This window comes from Vombatus ursinus, unplaced genomic scaffold, assembly GCF_900497805.2.
Source record: "Vombatus ursinus unplaced genomic scaffold, bare-nosed wombat genome assembly UNPS02014811.1, whole genome shotgun sequence".
NCBI classification, from domain to species: Eukaryota; Metazoa; Chordata; class Mammalia; order Diprotodontia; family Vombatidae; genus Vombatus; species Vombatus ursinus.
The window spans coordinates 7,743,792-7,748,286 of NW_020954589.1; the positions used below are offsets into that span (position 1 = coordinate 7,743,792).

At 41.0% G+C, this 4,495-nt stretch overlaps 1 pseudogene; it reads left to right on the top strand.

Moving 5' to 3' along the window:
• Positions 1–1,766: 1,766 nt before the first annotated feature.
• Positions 1,767–2,287, top strand: LOC114053295 (annotated as a pseudogene).
• Positions 2,288–4,495: the final 2,208 nt, after the last annotated feature.

A 4,495-nucleotide genomic window follows, 5' to 3' on the forward strand; every position in this document is an offset into this window, starting at 1 on the left:
GGTTCACAATCCAAGAGGAGGGGTGTGATGAGTGTTTAAATTAATAATCTCAGAGGGAGGAAGAAACTGAATCTGAGGTCTCCTTACCGTTTCTGCCCTGAGTTGTGGCAGTTAGTGTCTTGCTTATAGAATGTATTTGTACCCTTTCTCACACATCAACTCCCAAAATAGCTAACTCAGATTCAGTGTATTGTGAGGGTTGACATCCACTCCAACAATAATTCATGAAGTCTCTACTAATGTATTTATTTTTGCTCTAGTCAGACAGATGACTCAATTGAAAGCAAAGACATTTGAAGTATCAATTGGAAGATTTACAATAGAACTTTCTGCCACAAGCCCAAGTAATACTGTCCCATGAGATACATCAGTGAAATACATACAATCACATGACATCATCCATGGTAAGAGTGAACCTACATGAGGTACATATGAATACTTCTGCATGCATCTCTTCCAAACCATTTCAGCTTCACTCTGCTAGGGTATAGTGGACAGGACCTCTCTCAGATAAGGACAGACTCTAAGATAGCACTTTAGTTGTAACCACTACCCCAATTAAAAAAAATGAGCTCAAGTGTCACAGACTAAAATTAATGGATACTGACAGTTATGTAAACCCCAAATCTTGTTGGGGCTTAATTTGCAAATGAATTTGAATCGGAACAAAAGGCAAGGTCAGTATTCTCTGTCTTTATTATGTATATTTGTCAGTTTCAAAGGCTGATTGGTTTAGTGCTATATTTTCATCAATAACAACAAAAACAAAACAAAAAACCACACAATACACACAGAAAATAAACAAAAACTTTAGCCAACTTATACAAATGAATGAATGATTTTTTTTTCTTACATCACTAACCATTTACTATGTTCAAAGCACTGTGCTAAGTGCTGGGGATACAAATAAAATATTAAGACAATATAGTCATATGAAAAAATGCTCTGAATCACTATTGATTAGAGAAATGCAAATAAAAACAACTCTGAGGTACCACATCACACCAATCACATTGACCGAGATGACAAAACAAGAAAATGATAAATGTTGGAGAAGATGTGGGAAAATTGGAACACTAATGCCTTGTTGGTTGAGTTGTGAAATGATCTAACCATTCTGGAGAGCAATTTGGAACTATGCCCAAAGGGCTATAAAACTATGCATACCGTTTGACCCAGCAATAACTCTTCCAGGGCTATGTCCTAAAGAGATCATACAAATGAGAAAAGGACCCACATGTACAAATTATTTATAGCAGCTCTTTTTGTGGTGGCAAAGAATTGGAAATTGAGGGGATGCCCATCAGCTGGGGAATGGCGGAAGAAGTTGTGGTATATGAATGCAACGGAATACTATTGTGCTATAAGAAATGATGAGCAGGCTGACTTCAGAAATACCTGGAAAGACTTGTATGATCTGACACTGAGTGAAGTGAGCAGAACCAGGAGAACGTTGTGCATGGTAACAGCCACGTTGTTAGATGATTGATTTTGATAGGCTTAGCTCTTCTCAGCAAAGATCTAAGACATCTCCAAAGGCCTCATAATGGAAAATGCTATCCACATCCAAGGAAAGAATTATGGAGTTTCAATGCAGATTGAAGAGTACTATTTGCTCTTTTTTTCTTCTATTTTGTATTTTATAAATAAATAAAAAAATAAATATTTCTTCCACAAGAAAGAAAGAAAGAAAGAAAGAAAGAAAGAAAGAAAGAAAGAAAGAAAGAAAGAAAGAAAGAAAAAAGACAGTCCCTGCTCTCAGGAAGTTAACATTCTAATGGAAAAACAACACATATGGAGATTTCAGCTGTAATTTAGACAAGAAGGTCCCATGGTCAGTAAATTACCTCTTTAATATAATTTTTACCTATAAAATCATAATAGCTTTTCCAACCTGGTCCCGAGCGGGATGGCTCCCGCAAAGAAGGGTGGAGAGAAAAAGAAGGGATGCTCTGCCATCAATGAGGTGGTGACCAGAGAGTATACCATCAACATTCCCAACAGGATTCATGGAGTAGGCTTCAAAAAACGAGCTCCTCGGGCTCTAAAGGAAATCTGCAAATTTGCCATGAAAGAAATGGGAACTCCAGATGTACACATTGACACCAGACTCAACAAAGCTGTTTGGGCCAAAGGAATAAGGAATGTCCCATACCGCATCCAGGTGTGTTTGTCTAGGAAACACAATGAGGATGAAGATTCACCAAACAAGCTGTATATGTTGGTTACTTACATACCTGTTGCCACTTTCAAAAGTTTACAGACAGTCAATGTGGATGAAAACTAAATTGAACTTCATTTAAATAAAGTTCTAAAATCTTAACTGGTAAAAAAAATCATATTAGCTTCTCATATTGAACCATTTGACAGTGTCAAGGACTTTAGTGTCAAGGACTTTGGTGTCAAGAACTTTCTTTTCTGGATCTTCAAAAGATTTGGTTGTGGCACCTTCAGGAGCAGTTACCAGGTAACATCTTCCCAAGATAATGAGTGAGGGCACTGGGCTGGAAACTTTGCTACTCCTGAGGCTCTTGGGTTCAGTTCTTGGACTATTTCTTTCAGGGTCAAAGGAAAAGTGGTAGTCAAGGTGGTGACCGTAGTTTGATTTGCCTGGCACATGCTGCCTCCCTCAGAGTGCCTTGCTGTTTCAGCTAGGCTGGCTTGCTGGCCCTGGGATGACAGTTGGCAGGCAGCTGGTAGAGATCGCTGACTGCTTCTCTACAGGAGTTACTTCCCTAGTTATGGACATGATGGCCTGGGCTGTAAGGAAGACTGGTGGTATGGGGAATGCTGCCACTCCCAGGGCTTTTATGTTTATCTGCCTGTTACATGCCCAGTAAATATTTATTGCGTGAATGATTCCTCAATTTGGGGTATGCTTCAAGTGTGTTGGGCAGAGGACTCTCAGAAAAACAGACCTACATTCTCAGGTTGTTTTCCCTGTATCCTAGACTCTCAAGGATACCTCTCACAGTTGCTAAATGTTTATTCTTAATGCACATGTATGACTATGTCAACCCCTGTATAAGAAGCACTGTTGATCAGTTGGGTCTGACTGTCCATGGGGTTTTCTTGGCAAAGACACTGTAGTGCTTTGCCATTTCCTTCTGCAGTTTGTCCCTATTTTACAGATGAGGAACTGATTACAGGTAAGGTTAAGTGACTTGCCCAGAGTCACACAGCTAGTTTGAACTCAGATCTTGCTGATTCCAAGTTCGATGCTCTATCCACTGTGCCATCTAGCAAGAAGCACTAGACATTTTCCATTTCTTTTTCATCAGTCACAAATTCCTCATTTGGCATTTGAAACACTTCACAGTCTGGATCCTGTCTACCTTTGCAGCATAATTTTCACATTACTCACCTCACACACTATATAGTATGTAGCCAAACTAGCTTATTTACTGTCTCCCATACCTTACTGTCCCACATGCCTTGAATGTACTCCCTTATTATCTCTGAAAGGTGGAAAACTTTTAGAATCCCTTCAAAGTTCAAGGACCACCTCCTACATCAGTCCTTTCCTGCTTCCATCCCCTCTTCGATATTAGTGCCCTCCCCACCCCACAAATTGCCTTGTATTTACTTTGTAAATATATATTTTACATACTTGTGTTGTTTCTCCTCCAATAAAATGCAAACTCCTTAAAGTCAAGGTCTTTGTGTCTCCAGTCCCTGGCATACAGTAGGCACTTAATACACGTTTGTAAATTGGTTGGATGATTGATCGATAAGGGCCTGCTAGACAAAGTGAACTTCCTGAATTGCCCTACAGGTCTCTTCCAGAACTTTTTTACCGAGCAACAGAGAGGTCAGCTGAAGAGATTTTTCTGATTGGCTGCACTTGGCTGATCCAGGCTTTGGCTCCTCCCTTTGAAGTCTTGCCCTACCTCTTCCCATCCCCTAATATCTGCCTGCCTGCCTTGTATCCCATTAACTTGGGGGTGTTAGCAACAGAGAAGCCCCAATAGAATGGCTGCCAACAGAGTCCTGATCCTGGGGACCCTCTCACTGGTTGTGCTGCTGAGTCCCCAAGGAGCTTCTGAGTCCATTGAAGGTAAGTTTGTGACAAAAGTCACTGATGGGAAAGGCAAGGGGGGAGATAGAAGGATGGGGTGGGAAAGGTCAATAGATCAGGTTGGAGAGACAGACTCCCTGCAGGTCCCTTCCTGTGGATCCTGAGGTTCCTTAGTGTTTGTCGATCTACGGGATCTCTTTGCCTCAGGGGAGCCCACGGCTGTGTCATAAACTCATCTCACACTCTTAAGAGGCAGATAGATTTCAAATGGTTGAGCTTAGGGATGTGGGGCATGGGAAGGTGGCTTAGCTTAGTTCCTAAATGGCCTTACATTCTCCCACCAGTCCCAAAGGAGAGGCCCAACATAGAAACAGGTGGGCAAGAGCACATGACTTGCATTCAATTTCCTACTTCTTCTTTGTTTTCAGTTTCAGTCATTTCATGCCCCTCCCCAGCCATTCCCTACTAATGGTCATT